Consider the following 23962-nt stretch of genomic DNA (forward strand, 5'->3'; position numbering starts at 1 on the left):
GCATAGCTTTTTGAAAATTAATATATCTGTTATGTTAATTTTGTATTATCAAGTAAAATTGTGACTGCTCTATTTGTGCAAAGTCTCCAGGGTTAAAATATTCTTTAAAGAGGTGTTTATTTTTGGACAGGCCTATTGAGTTGTCTCCTATTGTATGTTAAAGTAGCTGCTCTCGAAAGTCACAGAGAATTCAGCTTTAGAAAGACACCCTTATTTTTTAGAAAATTAATTTTCAGAGTCTAATGGAAACAAACAAAAATGTCTCTAATAAAACCCTTTTAGAATGTTTAATTTAATGATTTGTCCAGAGAAAAAGGGGAAGAGTAACAAAAGGATACAAGTTTGGACAATAATCAGCCATGAAAATATATGCTTTATTTTCAGTAGCTGTAGATAGCTGTGCATGTTTCTAATGCTTTCTGCCACAGGAACATAATTCTCAGTTTTTTGTGCTTGTTCCTTCTGCTTAAACCCACATACCTAGGAAAACATTGACTGATTTTCGGTCTTCTAAGCAGCAGATACTAATTACAAAGGCATAAATCTGGCAAATGGACCAGTTCAGACAGAGCTTGCCCTTGCACACCTGAAGACCTCAGAGCCCCAAGCTGTCAGAAGGACCAGCCTGCGTTGATCTGCCTGTATCATCAGAGTGTAATAATAATTGAATCCAAAACCATAGCTTCAAGGAAACACAGTGCTCATGAAAGATACCATTCTGATAGCTGTCAAAAGACACCTCCTTATTTTTTTCCCATGAGAAGGACAGCTTTAGCTGCAGCAAATAAAGTTTTGCATTGGTGTAACACTTTGCTTATGTCCCTGAGATACCCTGAGTGACTTATTTGATTGACCCACTTAGTGTCTGGTTTTATCTATTGCAACAGCCAGTTCCAATCTAGCAAGTGAAGCCGATATTGAGAAGAGCTGTATGAATTTATTAGACACCTGTCATCCACTTGCAACAATCAGCATATTACACAAGGGCTCAAATGCAGAGAACAGCAGAGGCATGTGGAGACATGTCTGAGCTTAAACCGTAATTTTCTCTGCAGATGCTTTAAATGGGTATTGATACTAGTAGACACATACGTGCTTAGCAGTAGATATCTTAAAACACTAAAAATTACAAAGTTCTTGAAAAGCCCGGCTCATCAGGGTGCTGCTTTTAAACTGGAAGACTGTTAACTGGGATTTTAAAGGGAGATTGGTGGGAAACCATTTATTCTCAGATGAAAAGTTTCGAAAACAGAAGCTTTACAGACAATTTTGGAGAAATTTTCTTGCAATGTAAATTGTGTAAGTATTTTTTCTTTTTTCTTCCAGAAGGTCTAGACTGAGAGGAATGTTTGGAAATAGGGTGAGTTGATGTTTACAGTTCTCGCTTTCATTCAGTGCACCCTCCACAAGGAGGTCCAGTGGGGCAGGTCACGGGTGGTGGCACGGCAGTGGTTAATACCGGGCCTGATAATGCCGCTTCTTAGCGGGTCCGTGGCGGGAGGCCGAGGAAGGAGCTCTGGTTATTTAAACCGCCAGGATGGGGGGTCTGCAATTACACGGGCTGTTTGCTGGAGCTCTCCCTTGGGCCAGCCGCTGCGACGGCTGTGGCGCTGGCCGGGAGCACACCAGCCCGACCCTTCGAGGAGCCGGGTGCCCGCGGCGGCTGCCGGCAGGGCCAAGAGCGGCGCGGACTGGGCCTCCCGCGTCCCGCTTGGAGCCTGCCGGGCCCCGGGCACAGGCACACCGCCGCGGCTGCCGGTGTGAGAGCGGGGGACGTCAGTGGGAGGGGGCCGGACCTGGGCAGGGCAGGGCGGCCGCGTCCCATCCCTCCCCGCCCCTCGCCGCGTCTCCCTCCCTCGCTCACTCCCTTCCTCCGGCTGGGGGCGGGCGGCTCGGCGGTCGCCGGGATTCAACTCTTGCTCCCTCGGTGCATGGTCGTGGCGGGAGCGGAGGAGGGTGAGCCCGGCGGGGCGCGGGCCGGAGGCTGCGGCGGGAGCAAAGCCCCAGCGCGGAGGAACCGCCACTGCCCGGCCGAGGTGAGGGGGCGGCGGCCCCACTTAAGTTGTGAGGGGGAGAGAGGGAGGACTAGGACGGCTGGGCACGTTTCCATTCATTGCCCGTGCGGCGGCCGCGCTGCAGTTCACCTCGGGTAGGGGCTTTTAGCCCCAGGACGGGCCGGGAAACTGCCGGGGGACGAGGAGGGTACGGGGCACGGCGCGGAGGTAACGGCGCGGATGGGGCCGTGGTGCGGCGAGAGCCGCCCAGAGTCCGCCAGCGAAGCGGGGAGGCGGGAGGCATCCGCCGGCCCCTTCCCCGCGGGGCGCCCGGAGCCGCCGGGCTGCCGCGCCGCTCTTTCCCTCCCTCCCTCCTGTGCGGAGGTTCTTCCGAGCCGCTAGCCGCGGCGGGACGCTGGTCGTCCGCCCGCGGGGAGGGGGTACCCCAGGCACACGTACGCAGAACTGAGCGGCCGCGGCTGCCCCTCGGGGTGTCCGCTGCTGGCCGCGGGGAGGCGGCGGGGGGCTGCCAACGCTTTCTCCCATTCCGTTTGTGCGGCGAGAGCAGAAGGAATGGGGCGGGGACGAGGGCCCGAGGCGGGCGGAGCGGCGGGGGCGCCGCCCTCTGGGAACGCTCCCCGGGCGGCTTCGTGCGGGAGCCGAGGCGTGGAGAGAGAGGGGAGCTGGAGGCGAGCTGTCCTCTGCCCGGCCTGCAGCCACGGCCATGGCACCTGCAGCCCAGTCCGTGGGGTTGGGGATGGGGACGCTCGCGTCCTCAGCTGACCGGGGAAGCGAGGGTTCAGAGCTCACCTTGGCGCATTCTCGCTCCGACGTGTTCTTCCTTCCTCTCGCTTTTCTGCGCTCAAGTTTTTGACGTGTGTGTGTGAGGGTATTTTGTTCCTTAGAGTACTTACAGGAAAGGGCAAGAAGTAGACGGCACAAGTTACCAGTGAAGGTTTGTTGGTAGTTTAGGCGTCGCTCCAAATGAACTCGGTAACACGCCGCTGAGATTGGATCCCACAGTTCAGAAGTTGCGGGTGCGTTGGAGCAACATCAAGTAAAACGTGCTGTGTCCGGACAAGTGCGAGCGCTGCCAGTACCTGGTGGTGGGGCGGCTGGGTTGCTCCGTCGTTTGTACTGAGCCAGAAGCAGACAGACGAGATGGTGTGAGTGTGTGCATCCTGAAAACAGATGTGTTATTAGGAATAACTGAAAACAGTTAAAAAGCTTTAGCTGACCTCATCTAGAAGAAAACATTATATGTGTTAATTGAAAGGTTTGGCTTTCATAGAGAAGCATTCCTAGGCACCATTACAGATACCTTAATGAAAATGTCTGCTCAGTCCCAGTCCTGCAGCGGGTTCTGGCTGCACAAGCTCACATCTGCAGGGAGTCCCCTTGTTTTCAGGGGGTTTGCTTTGGTCACTAAAACCTTACAGAGCTGTAACTCACTGAGACCTAAATACATGCTGTGCACAAAGTGGCTTATTGCAAAGTGTCACTGACACAAAATTGGTGTTCCACTTTATTTTTCTGAATAAAACATTTTACAAATATACAATCCCGATTAATCTCCGTCACTTTCTTCTCCTTTCCACCCATTGTTAGTTGCAGGATACAGACAGACCATCAGTTTGCTCTGTTAGGGCAGTTGTTAATGAGAGGGTTTTATCTCAGACACAGTTTTCATGGAAGCATTCCTCAGTTTTCACTGCATATGCTAGTTTCAGCCACTCCAGCTTTAAACATATCACAGCCTTCTTCACAGGTTTCCTCTGTCTGGGTCATGGCATGGGTTTAATCAGTATCTGAGAAATTGCCCACTTTATCCTTTTTTAGTTAATCTGCTGTTTTTATTAAGCATTCTGGGAAATGCTTGCGAGATGATGTACCCGTATGTCGGGCAAGTAATAGTGATGCCGTTTGCTTTTAAGAAGTATAAATCACTGGGACTGGGTACAGCATTTCTGTATAAGAGTGTCTTTTTATCTTTTTTTTTTTTTTAACTTTTTAATCAAACCATATTCTTCCACATTTTCTCACAGTCACTCTTGCGTGTGCTTTGCTTGTAAGTTTGGAACAGGAACACTGCTGGCTAAGGCTGAAAGGAAGCCAGTAATTTTTCATGTTCTACCTTGTAGCTGTGAAAATTGCTTGTGGTGTTCTGTAATACAGTAGGACAATGACATAGTAAATGCTATATGCTATTACATCGGCAGAACCAAGTTGGACTGCAGGTGACTATATAGCTGGCACCAGGCAAGAAACACAGTGTTTTGTTTTGTGTATGGTGTAGACATTACTGTTTAAATAATCATTACATGAAAAGGAAACCACATCACTATTTTCCTGAGTGATATGAAGAGCACAACTCTTAATCAAAATTTGTATTTCCAGAAGCTTCTCCTTTGTTGGACAGTTAGAGTACCAGTTGAAGGGCTCCCAAGTAAAAGAGTAGCTCTTAGAATGCGGGGACATGTTGTACATGGGGTGGCAGTTTCTAGCTGGAGTAAGATTCCTGGTTATTCACTGAAGGCAACAACCAGCTTCTAGGAATTTCACCCTCAGCCTCTTAAAGATAACTTGTTACAAGAGGAAAAGGAAGCAGTTTCTTCACATAGGAACACCCCCACTGAGGGGGCATGCAGCAGCCCAGAGCTGTTTGGTGAATCTTGGAGGGCAGTGAGAATGGCTGCTCTGCTGTCCCTAACTGTCCTCACTTCCTACACACACGTGTGTTTATGCACAGGAACAAGCAACACGGCTCCTCTTGTTGACTGACCCTTTGCACCATCCCATCTGCAGGGAGGAGAGCAAAGATCAACTTCTGAGCTGCTGGTGGCATTTGGCAATGAGAGAAGCCGTTTTGTGCCACCGTTCCTTATTTTCCCATGAACAGGGGCCTTCTGTGTCTCTCCATTTGCCTCTTCCCTCTCTGTTTTCAGTGCCTCCCTTCCCCCACAGTAGTTCCCATTTCTCTGCTTTCTGCCTAGGGGATAAATCATTTGTGGTGTCAACATTCTGAACTCACTTGGGAAAAAGGGCAGAGGTGGTGAATGGCTGGAAGGTGTTATGGCTCTCAGAGTCCTTTCTTTGATGCAGAGACAATTGCTGATGTGATTATATCTGACAAGTCTGTTAAAATGATGCCAAAGACTTTTGCTTACATTGTATTTCCCTCCTGGTTTTACAGCTTTCACAAAAATCGACAGGATTCTTCCAGGTCATGGTGCCTAAAATCTGCTCTGGAAAGGTGAACTAACAGGGTGTGTTCTTCTAAAATCACCTTCCTACATACAGATAAACTGGAATTAAGCTGAATTTATTGCCTTTTTAAGGACCAGATGAAAAATAGTGTTGTCACTTGTCTTTTAAAATTGCTGAGGAGGTATGGTCAGATACTCTGAAAGGTGTGTAAAAGACAGTTTTATTATTTTTTTTTTAAACAGTCTTCTAAGTAGAGCAAATAGTTTGAGTCATTCTTCTGTTATATTATTGAAAGTAGTGAATGCATTTTGAAAAATATTTTAGTGCTGATTTCAGATATTAAATTTTTATAATTGCTTTTGTTTCTCCCTATGCTTAGATTTTAGGAGGTCAGACATAAACCACAGATAAGCATTTCAACACTGGTTAATCAGAGAATTTTCCTAGAAATATTTTCCTAGAAGATAGCTTTTGGAAAGTAATTCCAAGAAAAACAAAACCCGCAATGAAAAATAATTTAATTATAAATTTGCTGCAAAAGCAAGCAAATGACTGCAAATGTGCCTGGTCTACATGGTGGATCAGGAATATATCTGAAATTGTGAACTCAGGGAATGCATGTGACAACTGGGCAATTATCTTTTCCATGACAGAGCACATATATATCACAGCAGAAAATATTCAGACTGTTGTGTTCGCACATTCAATAGCATTCAGTTTCTGACTGAGCATATATAATTAAAAAAAATATATCAGTCTGTTGGTGAAGGTTAATTTCTCCAGTTTACCTTGTCTTCTGCTTCTCATAATCATACTATCTCAGCTTGGAACTGTGTAGTTAAGTTAGATGTGGGCACTTCACAGGAGAATCCAGAATGTTTGAGACATAGCTGCATGAGCAGAATGCTGCAGCAGTATTTGTTCCTGAAAACATTTCTTATATTGGCTTAAATGTTGCTGGCTGGTGTTTCCTGAGGCCCATAGTGAAAGCATGGAAGCTAAATGATAAACCATAAAAATGAAACACTGTAAAAAGAGAAAAAATATCTTTGAGAAAGCATCATACTGTGTTCCAGTCAGTGAGAAGACTGTAATAAATGAACCCAGATGCAAAGAAAGTCTTTCAGCTGATTTTCAGATCTTTTCATTTTTACCTTTGTAGAGTTTCTAGACCTCAGAAAGGTTTAAGAAAACGATATTGCTGAAGCAGCTGCACAGTCTCATTTGTCACTGGTGTCTCCATTTCAAGTTACATTGTCTTAGTACTGTCTTATTATCTTGAAGACTGTGGAGGCATTTTTAGATTCATGTTTTGTATGTGGTATGTAACAGCTTACCGGTGAAAATGACTTGAATTTGAATTAGCTTTAGAGTTCACTAATTGATTTTCATGTTTGCCAACACCTGACATTGCATACATTGTATGTATTCTCAAAGATTGTTTATGACAATTTACCAGTTATTAATAATAAGCAGTATTAATGCTGTCACTCTGTTTTGTAGATAAAGTCATATAACAAGCTTTAATAATAAAATTGATACGTATTTTAGGGTTTGAGTGTAGATTGTTGGCCTTTTCATCTTGCAGGATTCTTTTTCATACTGAGTGGGTTCTTCTGTTACAGTGCTTTAGAAAAAATCCTGTAAGTTTACTTCTAATAGAAACGGTTAACAGGATAGTTGTAGTAGTTACACTTTGGACCTGGTCTGAATTGAATGTTGCATTTTCTTATTAAAAGCTGTACAGTTTTTGAACAAGCTTAGTTCAAGCAATGTGGCTTCTCAGGTGGCTGAGACTTTGGGTAGCTGTGGCAGAACTTTCTTGGTTCAGCTTCTGGGCATAATCCCTTAAACCTATTTGGAAAGAATCACCTGTGATGTGGGAGGATAAATTCAGTCTCTCTATTTGATCTTCTACTGAGATTGCAAATAGGGTGCCAGTTGGTGCCATCTGTGTTTATGGATTTTGCAATAGTATTCACTAGGAGATTATCTGAAAGCCAAATCAGTTTACATAGGTCAGTGAATTGAAGCTTGCAAAGGCTTATGTCTGGGATCATTGTAAACAGGTTTTTCAGAGTTTTCATTGAACTTTCATTTGTCAAAACCTGACCTCATCATTAAAATGCATGGTGGTGCTAATGCACCAGTTTTATATTCTGGCAAATGCATTTGAGAGAAGCTTTATTTTAATGGTTACATACTCTTGTTTTTTCTTTCAGCGTGTGTGTATTGCTTTGATATGTCCTGTGCAAAAAGGAGTTTTGTGGAGGAAAAGCTGTAAAAAAATATTTTCAGATATAGGGTGGTGGACTGTTTTTATGAAATGTTAAGTAAGTGGTGTATATGTAGTGCTGTAAATGCAACTACTGTTCCTGCAATAAAGTACCTGTAAAAGAGAAGGTGCTCCAGTTAAGGGTAGAGTTTGTCAGATATCTAGATTTTAATAATGTCCTTGTTTCAGCTGGGATAGAGTTAATTTTCATCCTAGTAGCTGGTATAGTGCTGTGTTTTGGATTTAGGATGAGACTAATGTTGATAACGCAGTGATGTTTCTGTTGTTGCTGAGCAATGCTTCCTCTAAGTCAAGGACTTTTCAGCTTTTTCTTGTGCTGCCCTGCCAGTGAGGCTGGAGGTGCACAGGAAGTTGGAGGGAACACAGCCAGGACAGCTGATCCTAACTGGCCACAGGGGTAACCCATGCCATATGACATTATTCTGAACATATAAAGCTAGGGGAAGGAGGAGGTCTGGGGGCATTTTGAGTGATGATGTTTGTTTTCCCAAGTAACCATTGTACTTGATGGAGCCCTGCTTTCTTGGTGGTGGCCCTAAACACCTTCCTGCCAATGGGAAATAGTGAATGAATTCTTGTTTTTCTTTTCTTGCATGTGTGGCTTTTGCTTTACCTATTAAACTGCCTTTATCCTAACCCACAAGTTTTCTCACTTTTGCCCTTCTGTAAGATTCTCCTCCACATCCCACAAAGGGGGAGAGGAAGTGAGCAGCTGTGTGGTGCTGAGTTGCTATCTGGGATTAAAACACAACAACTAAAGTCAGATTTGTGCAGAATTTCTCAAAAGAGTTCTTTGTGTGCAAAGAATGGCAGCATCTTTCTACATAACTATTTAGTACTGATGAATAGTATGTATTGAATTGTGCTTGTAATATGAATAGTGGAGGGTAAGTCACACAAATACTGTTGCTTTCTTAGCCTTGTATGGAACTCACTTTATTTCACAAAATAAGGCAGGAAGCGTAAGTGGCCATAGTAACAATTTTAGCAATTGTAACTGTTTCAGAACAGACACCTGGTAGAACCTGAACATCATTCTGCACAGGCAAGTCCAAGTAATTCAGAGTTTATAAGAAAATTTCAAAGGTAAGTTCTAGTCTAAATATGGTAACATATTCCTTTATAGCTTTTACATGTTGAGATTAGTTGCATTTATGTTAATTTTAAATTCATAACTTGTGGATTTGTTTCTGTGCTTTTAGAAAATTGTTTTAACTTACTAGTTCAACATTAAGTGGTGGGCCGAGTTGGGAATAGAATGAAATTATAGTTTTATGCTTAACAGGAAGTTTCATGCAGCGTTGTGTCTTCTCTCTGCATTAATTTTTCTCAGGACAGTGTTGGTGTGATGTGGTTTACCTTTCAGGAGTTAAAAAAGGTCTAATTTTTCTCCCTGTTTTCTTTAAGCTACTAATAGACATAGAACAAGACAGCTGGTGTGCAAGATTTTCCACAGACTGCCCAGCTGATTGCTTTGCTGAGATAATTTAGCAGAGATATCCAGTTTGCGGAAATGTGCATGAGGTTTGTGTTGTGCATACAACATGTGTTTATTCAGTCATTAGTCATGATCATGACTGCATAAAATCAATGTAATTACCTTCAACCAATCTTTATATCTAAGTGACCCAGACCGCATTCCATGACAGCCCTGACAGTTTGAATTAGAGCTTGCCTTTCATCGCAGCCAAATTTGGAGTACAGAAATATCCAGCCTTTCTTGAGTTTTCTTAGTGCAAAAATGGTATGTGTTGATGTGAAAGAGTGAAAGTCCAGTCTAAAACAGAGCCTAAGGAGAATTCTAATTCTTTTGGTGCTTGAGTAGCCCATGTAAGCAGAGTTTACCTAACTTTTCTGTTGCACATTACATACATTGCACAGAAGATGTGCAATCTTTTGCTTTCAGTGTGCATCAGGAGTGTTGTGCGTGCATGCATGCACTGTGCTTTCCATAGTATGCATCTGCTTCCAAGCCACATTTAAGGAGTGTTTTAAGGGGAAGGTCAGAGAATAGAAGTCCATGCTTTCAGCACTATGCCTTCAGCTCTTGGCAGCTAGTCTTCCTCTCTTTCCACAGGCTTCTTGGAGTTTGACAGGGAAAAGGTCTGAATGAATAGTTTATGTGTGAGCAGGTTGTTTGTAGCCTTATTTTTTTCAAGGCAGCCATGTAACAGCCTCTTTTCTCCCACTTTTTTTTTTATTAAGCACTGAAAAGAAAAGGTTCTGCCTCAGGTCCAAGGAAAAGAACATAAAAAGGCAGGACTAGAAGAGACCTCATGAAGTCATCCAGTCCATTCTTTTCCCCAGGAAAGGAGCATTCATATTTATCATCTCTGACTTGTTCTAAGGAACTCAGTAGTCTCCCATACATCATCATGTTACACAATTCATACCTTTTTTGTTGCTGTTTAACACCATAACTACCCATGCTGCATCTGTATTGGACAAAGCAAATAATTATTTTTCTTCTTACAATGTGTTTTATTGTGTTTCTTCTAAGCTATCATGACCTCTTTTTCTTTAAATTCAGTTCTTTTACCTCACAGGTACTGTTTTCTTTACACCAGTTATTTTTGTTGGTTTTCTTTGGGTTATCTTCCATTACTTCACATGTGTTTTGTTCTGTCCAAGTTAAGACTGTATTTAACTTGAGGTTTTAATGACATTGAGTAAAATGAAGTAGTATCTTCTTCATACTTACTGACACAACACGTCTTTTTTGCAGCACTGTGATTTTTTTTTTTTTTTTTCATGGTCAGGCAGTGATCCACCAGATCCTCATCTAAGGATGTGTGTTCTAAGATATTTTTCACACATATCATTATAGAGCTGGTTATTTCTGCCTAACTGTATCATCTTGCACATGTTCTTACTGAAGATGACATTGTTTTTTCAGGTAGTTCCTCTAGGTCTTCATTTTGAATTCCTATCTTTTCCTCCAATAAACATTCTACCTTTTCTAAATTAACATTGCCCAGTAATAAAATAGCTTACTTTATTACATAATGCAAATCATGAAAATACTGGAACAAATTTCTTTGGAAACCTTAGCTAAAAAAAGGCAAAAAAAAAATTTTACTAAGTCTCTTTTTTATGCTTGTAAAGACCCTTTTCAGTGAAGGAAGGGTAGAGGAGAGAGAAAATTTTAGGATAAAGTGTTTTCCTTGTAGTGCAAGTGATTTAAATCTGATCTGGGTATTGAAGAAACTGTGGAAAGAAAAATTCACCAGACTTCTGATAGTCCTGTGGACTCGGGAAAGCAATTCATGGCAATTGTAGTGCTGAGAAACCTCCTTTCCCCACAATTTTTTCCATTAATTTACAGGTGATGGAAGAAAATATTTTCACAAGAAACTGTTGGCCTCCATCCTTGTCTATTTTTGTAATATTAGTTCTAGTTAATTGTGTAATCAAAGGTTGTTGAAAAAAATGCACTTTCAGGGGTAGTAGCTGTAGTTAAGGAAGTGCAAGCGTGTGGAAGGGGAAAACATAAAGGTCAAACTCAGTCAGAATTAAATATCGGTAAGAAGGCAAGTTGGAAAAGAATTTGAGGAACAAATTGAGGAGCAGAAAGTCTGATGCAGAGAGCCTGTAGGGCCCAGATTATTGGGCAATAAAAAGAACATTCAGGGAAAGTAAAGCCATAGAAGAAAGACTAAGTGTATGTTTTGCTTTTCCAGTTCACTGCAGGGACAATCGGAGATGCTTAAAACCTTCCATACAAAGGAAAATTAGTGACAAGAGACAACTGGGATTGTGATGATAGTTTTATAAAAACATGAACAAGATGGTGAGGTTGATAAGGATCAGTTGTTCATTGACTGTCCCAGTACAAGAACTAATGAGCGTGGAAATGAAACCAGCGGGTGTTGGGTTCAGAACAGCAAAAAGAGTTTTGTTTCATGCACATATCATTAAGCTGTGTAACCCCACAGGATGTGTTAGATACTGAAAATTTATACCAATTCAAAGGGAGACTGGACAAAATGAATAGAAGAAAAGTCTGTAGGGAATTATGAAATACGTAAGCTTGACCTCTGGCTTTGAAAGTCCCTGAGCTGCAAATTATTGAGGACTGGAGTGTATCTGGGGAAAGAATGACTAAATGCTTACACTATTCTTATCTTCTTCCCCAGACATCTGCTTTTGGCTGCTCTTGGAGACAGGGGTACCGAGTAGAAGATTTGACCTGGCATAATTTTAGATTTGTCTTTTTAAATCGTAAAACTCAAGACACATCTTTCTGTGAGTTAGCAGCTGAGGGTAGCATCTGCAAATCTTGTACTTTGTAGACCTAAAGCATTCTATTTGTTTTCCTTACAATTTAAGGCATAAGTACATTTTTAATAAAGCACAAAAATTACCGTGAACGTTTGTCTTCTGCCAGTTGGCATCAGCTACAAATTACGTTTCATTTCAGTCATGCTAAACTGCCAGATGAGATAATACTCATTGTCTCATTTAGGCAATCTAAGCAGCTATGTCTGTAATCCTAACTTGATTTATTTTCTCCTCTGTGTGTGAAATTGTATTGAATACAGAAGTTTTTCTTCTCTCTGCCCTTCTCCCTTCTACTATAGATAATTTAAACTGCTGACATGAACACAGAGTATGTGAGATTCCCTGCAGTTAGATAAAAGACTGAAAGCTCTTAGAGGTCTGACAGGGACAGAGCAGTATAGAGGGAGGAGGATGCTGTGTTACTTTTTGTTCTACAGACGCTGCTTTAATGGATTGATTTAGAGTGCTGAGTCAATGGTATGTCTTTAACACACTCGCCAGCAGGTCAGAACCCCATAACCATACAATGCAAACATCTCATGTAAACATACCTTGTCATCCTCAATTTTAACGTTAACCTTGTACTAGTAGATTTTCTGCTCTGTCAGGTATTGTTCATCTCTCTGTGACTGTCATAATGCCAGATCAGGTATTGTTTGTCTCCTTCAGCTGGCATGAAGTCAGCAAGAATGCAACATCCTGCACTCTGGCAGATTTGACAGAAATGTGATTGTGTCTGCACCTGCTCAGGGAGTAAATTTGTATTGCATGGTGATCATACCAGATGGTAATGTACCAGATGGTAATCTGGCACTATTGAAGGCACAGCCATGTGTTACACATGCATTCTTTACTTTTCTCTCATGTATTAATGTATTTAACATGCGTTTACTGCGTTTTCCAAAGTGACTGTAGTGGCTAAATGAGCAGTGCCTTTCCCACTAGACTGTGTCTACAGGCTTCTTCATGTCTTACCACCTAAGTGTTTCCTCTGTTCTTGTAATACCAAATAAACAATTTTATCCTCCTTTTCTCTGTGGTCTGACGCATGAGGGAAAGTAACTTTGGCTGGAGGTAGAAAGCCTGTGCAGTGATTATACTGCCACAGAGAGTTTTTAGTACCAGGTATTAGACTGTCCCATGTGGTAGAGTTCCCGGGTTATCCTGTGCTGCTGTAATAGAGGCTGGGTTAAAGAAGCAATGATTACATAGGTTTTAGGAAGCTCCTTCCTGAGCCTTTGTAGTCAGTTCCCATGTCTGTTGCTGAAAATAGGTTGATCAGACTGAAACGCTTTGCAGTTTACTTCACATACCAAAGTGGTCATCATTGAATTATGTGGCTTTGGAGCTGGTGAAAGAAAGGCAACATTTGGGTTTGTGTAGGTGAGACTATTGAAGTTTGTTGTAAATAACTGAGTGCTGTTTTGTTCTTTTTGGTGTGTTTGTGTACAGTAGCTACTTTGATCTCTACACATTGAGTGAACGTTAATTGATGTTACTACAGTAGAGTTGTTTTGTGACTACCTTAAGAATAAACTGTAGGAAAACCTGAAAGTATTCTCATGTTCAAATATCATCATCTGATGCCTGCAAATATTTGAACTGATGATGCATTTGCATGTAAAAAACAGAATTCTCTTCTCTGAAGGTTTATTAAAGCTATGCCAAATACAATTAATCATAGTCAACAACATCACAGTTGGGAATTTTGGAATTGATTAAGGAAGGTAAGTTCTGTGTTTAGACAGGGAAGCTGTCCAGCTATTCTGTTGGACAAAATCACCTCTCCTGTATGGACAGGAGAAGGTTCAGCTATGTCATTAACTGATTATACAGAGAAGTATGTCAGGTAAGCATGAACCTACTGTTTAGATACCTAACAGTCTTCCTTTAAGTTGAAGAACAATGAAAAATTCTTTGCTAGGCAACCAGGGAATACACTCAAGGGTTCATGCTTTAGATACAAGCTGTGAAAACAGTTCAAAGAAAATCCTTTAAATGTGTTTTTTTTTTCTCTGTTTAGCCTTTTGCTATTGATTTATATTCCAAAAATATGGCTCCTATGACTGGAGTGTTGGAATGGAAGATTACGGGCTTCTTAGAAAAGACAGGCCCCGCAGGCGGGGAGGGGAAGTTGCCCTTTATGTTAGGGATAGGCTGGAGAGTATGGAACTCTGTTTGGGGACAGGTGACCAGTTAACAGAGAGTTTGTGGGTCAGGGTTAAAGGGAAAACAGTGGTGGGAGACATTACTGTGGGGATCTGTTACAGACCGCCTGACCAAGAGGACTCTGTGGGTGAAGCACTCTATAGACAGATAAGAAAAGCCTCACGCTCACAGGCCCTTGTTCTCATGGGTGACTTCAACCACCCTGACATCTGTTGGAGGGACGGTGCGGTCTGGCACAAGCAATCCAGGAGGTTCCTCCATTGTGTAGAAGACAACTTCCTTCTGCAGGTAATAGAGGAGCTGACAAGGAGAGGTGCCATGCTTGACCTGGTGCTCACCAAAAGGGAAGGGCTCGTTGGAAATATGACGCTCCAGGTCAGCCTTGGATGCAGCAATCACGAGATGCTCGAATTTGAGATCCTCAGGACAGTGAGAAGAGCGTGCAGCAAGCTCACTGCCCTGGACTTCAAAAGAGCAGACTTTGGCCTCTTCAAGAGCCTGCTTAGTAAGGTTCCGTGGGATATATCAACCAAGACTGTTGGTTGATATTCAAGGATCACTTGCTACAAGCTCAGGAGCGTTGCATCCCAACCAGAAGGAAGTGAAGCAGGAGGGCCAGGAGACCTCCTTGGATGGGTAAGGAGCTGCTGAGGAAAATTCAAATGAAAGAAGAGACTTATAATAAGTGGAAGCAAGGACAGGCAGCTTGGGAAGAATACAGGGATGTTGCCCTGGAAGCTAGGGACCAGGTTAGGAAAGCTAAGGCCCAGTTAGAATTAAATTTGGCTAGGGATGTTAAGGATAACAGGAAGGGATTCTACAGGTACATAGCGAATAAAAAACAGACTAGGGAGAATGTAGGCCCCCTCAGGAAGCTCTTGGGAGAACTAGCTACACAGGATTTGGAGAAGGCTGAGGTTCTTAATGACTTCTTTGCCTCGGTCTTCACTGCCAAAGGCTCTGACTGCACCACCCAAGTCTTGGAAGGCAGAAACGCAGGGACTGTGAGAATGAAGACCTTGGGCCCCCTGTAGGAGAGCATCTGATTCGAGACCATATTAAAAACCTGAACATGCACAAGTCCATGGGACCTGATGAAATCCATCCACGGGTCCTGAAGGAGCTGCAAATGAAGTTGCTAAGCCGCTGGCTATCGTATTTGAAAGATCATGGCAGTCAGGTGAAGTTCCCAATGACTGGAAGAAGGGAAATATAACCCCCATTTTCAAGAAGGGGAAAATGGATGACCCGGGGAATTACAGACCAGTCAGTCTCACCTCTGTGCCTGGCAGAATCTTGGAGCAGATTCTCCTGGAAGGCATGCTAAGGCACATGAAAAACAACAAGGTGCTTGGTGACAGCCAGCATGGCTTCACTAAGGGGAAATCCTGCCTGACCAATTTGGTGGCCTTCTATGATGGGGCTATGGAACTGATAGACAAGGGTAGAGCAGCTGATGTCATCTACCTGGACTTGTGTAAAGCATTCAACACTGTCCCACACAACATCCTTGTCTCTGAATTGGAGACATCAATTTGATAGGTGGACCACTCGGTGGATAAAGAACTGGCTGGATGGCCGCACACAAAGAGTTGTGGTCAATGGCTCAATGTCCGGCTGAAGACCAGTAACGAGTGGTGTCCCTCAGGGATTGGTGTTGGGACTGGTCTTGTTCAACATCTTTGTCGGTGACATGGACAGTGGGATTGAGTGCACCCTCAGCAAGTTTGCCAATGACACCAAGCTGTGTGGTTCGGTTGATACGCTGGAGGGAAGGAATGCCATCCAGAGGGACCTCGACACGCTTGTGAGGTGGGCTGATGCCAGCCTCATGAAGTTTAACCATGCCAAGAGCAAGGTCCTACACCTGGGTCGGGGCAATCCCAGGCACAGCTACAGGTTGGGCAGAGAAGAGATTCAGAGCAGCCCTGCAGAGAAGAACTTGGGGGTGTTGGTCAATGAGAAAATGAACCTGAGCCAGCTGTGTGCGCTTGCAGCCCAGAAAGCCAACCGTATCCTGGGCTGCATCAAAAGGAGCATGACCAGCAGGTCAAAGGAGGTGATCCTATCCCTATGCTCTTGTGAGACCTCACTTGGGAGTATTGTGTGCAGTTCTGGTGTCCTCAACATAAAAAGGGCATGGAACTGTTGGAACAAGTCCAGAGAAGGGCCACGAGGATGATCAGGGAACTGGAGCACTTCCTGTATGAAGATAGGCTGAGAAAGTTGGGGCTGTTGAGCCTGGAGAAGAGAAGGCTGTGTGGAGACCTCATAGCAGCCTTCCAGTATCTGAAGGGGGCCTATAGGGATGCTGGGGAGGGACTCTTCATTAGGGACTGTAGTGACAGGACAAGGGGTAACGGGTTAAAACTTAAATAGGGGAAGTTTAGATTGGATATAAGTAGGAAATTTTTTCCTCTCAGGGTGGTGAGGCACTGGAATGGGTTGCCCAGGGAGGTTGTGAATGCTCCATCCCTGGCAGTGTTCAGGACAAGGTTGGACGAGGCCGTGGGTGGCATGATTTAGTGTGAGGCGTCCCTGCCCACGGCAGGGGGGTTGGAACTTGATGATCTTAAGGTCCTCTCCAACCCTAACGATTCTATGATTCTATGAAAAGAAAAATGACTTTGAATCTAGCTATTAATCAGTTTTTAGATTGATCATGGGCTAAGATGTAGTATCTAAGAGAGTGATTATTCTTCTGACTTTTAATGTAATCAGACCATACTGTTTAGGAGAAAACTGTTAAAGACTTCTTTTGGAATTCAAAGAAGCCTTTACTAGCATCCTTGCCTCCTGCAATAATCATGGTAAAAATTTTAATTCTTATACTACTATAAATAATAACACATATATGTCAAGTTGCCAGACATTTTATGCTTCATTCTATATTATATGATTTCTAAAGATGTCAGAAATTGTCTCAAATGATAAAGTTGTAGCATTGTCTTAAAGATTAATTTAATTAATTTAATAACCAATTAAAAAATCTTCCCTTTGAAGTTTTTCCTTCCAAATCCTCATCTGTGGTCATAGAGTTCTCTGCTAAGGGATAGTCTGTATTTGTAGGCACTGATGTTTATTGCTTCACTTCCATTCATGCTTGCTTGTGACTAAGTAGCATCATTTTATTGACTACATTTTTTTTTCAATGATAATTAAGAGTTCAGGTTTGCATCAAACAAGCCAGATAATTTGGAAAACAAATAACGTCTCTTTCCAGTGTGCTTTCCTTTATTAGAAAGACTGAACAAAGACAAATACTGATGAAAATCAATGCTGTCATTACTCAGTTGTGGTTTTCTGTGTCTGATATTGAGAAAGGTTATATATAGACATTGGTTAATTGAAATCCAGTGCATCAGACCTGTTTCTGTCCATCTGGGCCAAGTCATCATTCGTCAGCTGAGGGGAGCCGTATACGTGTAGCTGTCTTTGCAAACACGTGTAATATACTCCATATTACCTCTAAAATCAGACATTATGGCTCATTTCAGGAAGATGTTGGTCTGATAAATGAAGAATGGGCAGTTACAGTCCCATTGTATGATGAAGCAGTTTGCAGTCTAGGGGGAAACAAAACTAACCGATGCTTGGTATTTGTGGGCTTAGACTGTTATGTTCCTCACCTCAATCTCAAAAATATAAATTCTCAAAATTTATAAAGCTTATTTCCCATTTCTTTTTTAGAATCATGGACTCATAGAATGAAAAACAGTGTTTTGTTTTTAACCTTAGTTTCCCATGGTTTTCTGCAAAGCCTGAGAAGCTCAAAACATCATTGTGTATCTCCTTATTCAGAGAGGAAGCAGGTACGGTCAAGTGTTTGTTTTTCCTCAAGGACTGTATTTGGTAAAAATAGCTAAAAACCTTACATGAAATAGTAACAAATAAGTATTAGCTTCATATTCACAGATGTCCAGAAGAGTCCTGTGTGCAGGCCATTGTCCTCATAAAGAGAGGACCAGGCAGAAAGTCTAAGTGACGGTGGAGGAGTTCAACAGGTTCCAAAATCTGGGCTCAGGGGAGGAGTGCTCTGTTGTCTTTGGATCGCCATGGACATCTTGATTTTGATTGTGAGAAGCAAAAAGCATACTTCTTAATCTGTGTTTATCTCATTACCAGATGATAGAAATAGTCTGTCTGCTGGTCTTGTTTAAAAAATAATAAATATGTTCACCTACCAGTTCTGTCTGCTGTGTGCAACTGGCAACTTCCTAAAGTCTTTTTGCTGCACGCTGCTGTTCTGGTTTTGCATATCATTCTGAATTATTTGATCTTGGATGAGTTACATGTCCTAGTAGCTCTGGATTTAGGTAATTCAAATTAAATGTCGTGGGTGTTTTTTCTGTAACATGCGCATGCTATTACTCCAGTAATGGTTGAGGAATGATGTAATACCTCTGTTTATGAACCAAAAGAGGAATGAAAATTGCTGCTCAGCATTGTCCTTAGTGAATAGATGCTGATGCACATTTTAAGCTTTAAATCTTAATTTTACCATGCATACTTTTTTTTTGGTGTGTGTGTCTTCATTTGACCAAGATAAAGATTTAAAGGGGAAAATTACTATATATGGCTGTAGTCAGCCTAGACCTGTCTATGCAGCAGAAGCTTCATCTCTTTTTTTTTCTTTTTTTTTAACCTTTTTTTTGTACGAAGTTTGCACTTCTCACAGTGGAATAAATGATTCAGTAGTTGGTTCTTCCCCCCTGGATTATAGAGCTGCTGAGAGCCAAGTTTTTGAATTGCTCTGATTTAATCTATTTTATTTTGAAGATAGGGTGCATTTGGTTTCTAAAAAGGGCAGACATTCTTTACCTGTCAGCCAGCTGGAGAAGAAGCAACTTTTGAATGAAAAAAATTAATATTCCTTCTATTGTAATGTAATGTGATCAGGAAGTAGTTGGTTTTCCTTTTCCTTTTGCATGGAGGTTTGGGTGTTTGTAACTTGAAGGCTGGCACAAGATGATTCATAACCAGATCTGTGATTGCTGACCATGGTTCAGGGAGCTCTGCAGTTCTGGAGGCTTTTGTATCTTGAAGTTTAAAAAAAATAAATGAAGCAATCAATAGAAGACTTATGTCTAAAATTAACATGTTTCTTTGGTCATGTTGGAATTACTTTGGAGTGCAAGCCTGTGCAGGGGCCTGAATCCTCAATCCTTAAATGCCACTGGGATGCTTGGTGTTCAGTCTGGCAATGGTAGTAGTTCTTGAGGTGCTAGTAATTATTTGGTCAATATCTCTCTCTACTTTTCTAGCCCTATGTAAGTGATCGGAGTGTTGCCCTGAGTGGGTTAATTACTTCGTCATTACTATGTGTTATTTTCTGTAGGGAGTGTGTGGTCCAAGAGACCTCACACAGTTTCTGGACATGGCCCACACTGTAGCTGTGTCTGTTGTTTATTATATCCTTTCAGAACAGGAGATAAATCCATTTCCCTAATGATTATGTTCTTTCTTTTTCTTTTCTTTTTTTTTTTTCATATGCTTAAATGAGTTTCTGCCTTTGGAGGGAAGTTATTTTGGCTTCTTTTCACTTGTCTGTATACTCATGTTTTTGCTCAGTTCAGCTGGAAGATTCACCACCTACGCTTTGGTTTGTTCCAGCACAAGGTAGATAGTTGTTTAAATATGTGGACAGTTAAATTTTTAAATACTTAACACTGTTTGGAAAATATTATAGAAGTAAGTGGCTGTGTGTTGCAGTTTTTATGATATTTAATGTTTATAATACTATGATGGCTTATTACATAGTTAATTTTGAGATGTATTTTGAGTCTTGTGTACACACAAAGTCTAAATTTTGTTTGATTTGACATGTAAAAAAGTAATGTTTAACCATATTTGGCATGATTTAATAAATAATTTTTAGAACTCAAAATTTATTCCTGTGAAGAACTAATATATAATTTCTAAGGACAGGAATCTGTTGAGAAAATACCAGCAGAGATAGACAGAATCATAGAAACATAGAATAGTTAGCATTGGAAAGGACGTTAAGATCATCAAGTTCCAACCCCCCTGCCATGGGCAGGGACACCTCGCATTAAACCATGTCTTGAAAGGCTCTGTCCAACCTGGCCTTGAACATTGCCAGGGCTGGAGCATTTAGCACTTCTCTGGGCAACCCATTCCAGTGCCTCACCACCCTCACAGTAAAGAACTTCTTCCTTATATATAACCTGAACTTACCCTATTTGAGTTTGAGCCCATTACCCCTTGTCATATCACTACAGTCCCTAATGAAGAGTCCCTCCCCAGCATCCCTATAGGCCCCCTTCAGATACTGGGAGGCTGCTATGAGGTCTCCACGCAGCCTTCTCTTCTCCAGGCTGAACAGCCCCAACTTTCTCAGCCTATCTTCATACAGGAGGTGCTCCAGTCCCCTGATCATCCTCGTGGCCCTTCTCTGGACATGTTCCAACAGTTCCATGCCCTTTTTATGTTGAGGACACCAGAACTGCACGCAATACTCCCAAGTGAGGTCTCACAAGAGCATAGGGATAGGATCACCTCCTTTGACCTGCTGGTCATGCTCCTTTTGATGCAGCCCAGGATCGGTTGGCTTTCTGGGCTGCAAGCGCACACTGCAGCCGGCTCATGTTAAGTTTCTCATCAACTAAGACCCCCAAGTTCTTCTCTGCAGGGCTGCTCTGAATCTCTTCTCTGCCCAACCTGTAGCTGTGCCTGGGATTGCTCCGACCCAGGTGTAGGACCCTGAACTTGGCTTTGTTGAACTTCATGAGGTTGGCATTGTCCACCTCTCAAGCTTGTCAAGGCCCCTCTGAATGGCATTCCTTCCCTCCAGGGTATCAACCAAACCATTTAGCTTTGTATTGTTGGCAAACTTGCTGAGGGTGCACTCAATCCCACTGTCCATGTCGCTGAGAAAGATGTTGAACAGGATAGTATCAACCTTCATTCAGCATCCAGCCTCCCAAAGTAAAAATCAGTAGGAAAAGCATTACATTGAGTTTTGTCCAAAAAATATTAGATACTGTGCAGCTATGCAGCTTAAACTAAAAACCAAATTTGTCTGAGGAACCTAAAAACTGATGGTATTTAAAGAAATATGAAAATACATAAGATCTGAGTTTGAGATAGTAATGAATGAAGGTCAGTTCCAGCTGTGTGTAGAAATATTCTATGGACCTTTCTTGGTGGGAAAAAGAAGTGTTTTTTCCTTATTTTATAATATGCCTCTCTGTCCTGAAGTACATTTACATTTCTTCGACTTGCAGACAGTTTAAGATAAGTCTTATGAAAAGATGTTGACAAAATCGAGGGAATTAAGAAGAAGGTGTCAAAGAATCAAAGGGTTGATGGGATGGTTTATGAGAAAAACAAAACTACTCTTAATGGCTTTGTTAAATTGGGGTGAAATGAGGTCAAAGAAGCAAGGTGATAATATAATGAACTGAAGAAAAATGGGTTGTCAGTGTTACTTAGAGTAATGAAATCTTTTTCCTGGAACTGTTTCCTGTCAAATACCAAAAATTGCATTAGTCAGATATGCTAAAATTAAATTGGATGCTTTGTTCCGAAAGCAGTGCTGTAACGAGCAGTCTTGCATTGACCTACACGGAGCAGACTGTTCCCTCTATCTAGTTTCTAAGAAAAATTAGTGGAGTTTTTGTTTTTAAATGAACTTTAGTTTAATTTGTGATCAAGTTCACCAGTTCTTGAACTTGTGTTAGAAGTTGTGATGAAAATACTCATTGGATATTGACTCTAATATACAGAAAGAACCTGGAGGGTCACTGCAATATGGTAGTTAACTCTTTCACTCTCCATTTCTGGAAACAATTTCCATTTCATGCATTTTAACTGGCATATTTTCCACTATTTTAAGTCTCCTATTATTTTCTTCTTCTGTCTCCTGTAATAATGTGGTTGTGCTTGTTGTTTCTATCTCTTACCATTCTTGAGGCCCATCAGTCATAAGCGGAGACTCAGGGTAGTGAGCTGGGTGAATTGCAGCCTGTATCCTGCCCTTATCTGCCTCAATTGTGACCACCCTACAGTCTCACCAGGCAGCAGGACTGTGTACTTATCCACTGTGGATACATGGCCATGTGACTGAGGGAACGTGCTGATCGTGAAGCCAGAGATCATGCCATACCTGTCACCCTAGCTGGGATTTATACATTTTGATTGTACGAATGTATGTACATATAATTATTTGCAGCTGAATATTTGAGAAGCTACATCTTGCAGTAACCAGAAGGTTGGATGCTCCATTCAATCGAACATCTACCAGACATAGCCATGCAATTCCTTTTTATTAGATCAAGCTCAGTTGAAGTTGTTACTATTATCTTAAAAGTATGGATGAATACTAGGGACTTGTATAGTTTTGATATAGAGAGTATAACTGGTAGAAAAGACTTCAGTCTTTCATGTGTGAGGATGTGAAGAGGTGGTTCATAAAACCATTCATTGAAAACTTTAAATGTAACCAAAAGACAATGAACAAAATGATCAAATGAGACCTCCTCCTTAAGAAATGGTGAAATGTTAATGCAGATTTTTTTGAGCAGGAGGAACATCTGAGCTATTTCCATCCCCTTTTCAAAACTTCATAAGTAAGTAGATCTCCTGTTACGAATTAATAAGTATAGCTCACAATGTACTCTTCAGGTAACTCGGGGACCAACCATGTCGTGGTCATACATTCTTCTGGTGTTTCCTGAAGAGGTGGATTGTGGCACACTGCCAGCATGTGTGGTTATTTAATTAATTATTGATGGTCAATGCAGTTTTTGAAGTTATGAGGCACTTGCATACTTCTGAATTTTACACAGCTTTCTGTGATTCTGTCTTTTATTTTTAGCTTGTGCATTTACAGTTGATACTTTAAAAAAGATGTTACTAAAATAACAAACAAAATTAGTTCCTAAAAGCAAAGTTAACATCCTTTTTACAGTTATGTTCTCATTGAATTGTTGACTTATTAGGCTTTTTAAATGCATGAATGGTTTGAGTTGGTTAAGACTAAGAAACTAAGTTTCTGAGTTTCTAAGAAAGTTGGGGCTGTTCAGCCTGGAGAAGAGAAGGCTGCGTGGAGACCTCATGGCAGCCTTCCAGTATCTGAAGGGGGCCTACAAGGGTGCTGGACAGGGATTCTTCATCGGGGACTGTAGTGACATGACAGGGGGTGATGGGCTTAAACAAGGGGAAGAAGTTATTTTCTGTGAGGGTGGTGAGGCACTGGAACAGGTTACCCAAAGAAGTGGGAAATGCTCCATCCCTGTCAGTGTTCAAGCCCAGGTTGGACAGAGGCCTTCTGCAACATGGTCTAGTGTGAGGTGTCCCTGGTCATGGCGGGGGGGGGGGTTGAACTAAATAATCCTAATGTCCTTTCCAACCCTAACTATTCAATGATTCTATGACTTTTAAAGAAGCAACCAAATCCTCAACCATCAATATTCTGACGTAGCCGCTGTTGAAAAAAAGTGCTTTGAAGAAACCTTTGTGTTCTGAAACATAACCCAGGAATATTTGGTATCAATTGGTCTTTCACTTATAGCTAAGGATTTTTTTTTTTAAGATAATTTAAAGCAATTTCTGTAAATTTGTAATACTTAATTTGATTTTTTTTTTAAACCAGGCTCCAATAGTATTTTTGGTTTCCTTCTATAAACAGATAAAGATGCAAAATTAGATTAGAAATTGGAGTTTCCTTTGGTTTGATATGCAGAAGAAATTTGAACCATGTGGTTGGTTGTTGTACATTTTTAGATAAAATTTTCAGTATTGATTTTTTTATTGAAAACACATTTGTTAAGGGAAGCCTGTTGGTCTTGTTTCAGCTGAAGTGAAGATGCTTGCTTGAAAAAAAAACGTTTACTTTAGTACCTTAAATTACTTGATCTCCTCCTTCTGGAAGTTCCTTAGGGCCAGTATTTATGATTTCTTAGGCAATTAATAAAGCTTATGCTGAGTACTTGAGAAAGAATTGAATGGAGATAATAAATAGTGAGAGAGGTATTATTTACTTAATAAATCT

At 41.6% G+C, this 23962-nt stretch overlaps 1 protein-coding gene and 1 long non-coding RNA gene across 6 annotated transcripts in view; both read left to right on the plus strand.

Moving 5' to 3' along the window:
* The first annotated feature begins 946 nt into the window (after positions 1 to 946).
* Positions 947 to 23962, plus strand: part of LHFPL2 (LHFPL tetraspan subfamily member 2) — a 132632-nt gene continuing 109616 nt past the window's right edge. For 2 of the 5 annotated variants that reach the window (XM_062612431.1, XM_062612435.1), the window contains exon 1: positions 947 to 2036. The gene's annotated coding sequence lies outside the window, so the exon portion shown is untranslated. Of the gene's footprint in view, positions 2037 to 2142; positions 2223 to 8503; positions 8584 to 23962 lie in introns of those variants that run through there. The other 3 variants (XM_062612432.1, XM_062612433.1, XM_062612434.1) reach the window with 3 other exon arrangements.
* On the plus strand, positions 17090 to 19025 carry LOC134160343 (uncharacterized). Its single transcript, XR_009963517.1, has 2 exons — positions 17090 to 17759; positions 18882 to 19025. It is a non-coding gene; the product is annotated as an uncharacterized LOC134160343 (long non-coding RNA).

The sequence above is a fragment of the Pezoporus occidentalis genome, unplaced genomic scaffold (genome assembly GCF_034315485.1).
Source record: "Pezoporus occidentalis ecotype Australia unplaced genomic scaffold, CSIRO_AGI_Poc_V1 ctg16, whole genome shotgun sequence".
NCBI classification, from domain to species: domain Eukaryota; kingdom Metazoa; phylum Chordata; class Aves; order Psittaciformes; family Psittacidae; genus Pezoporus; species Pezoporus occidentalis.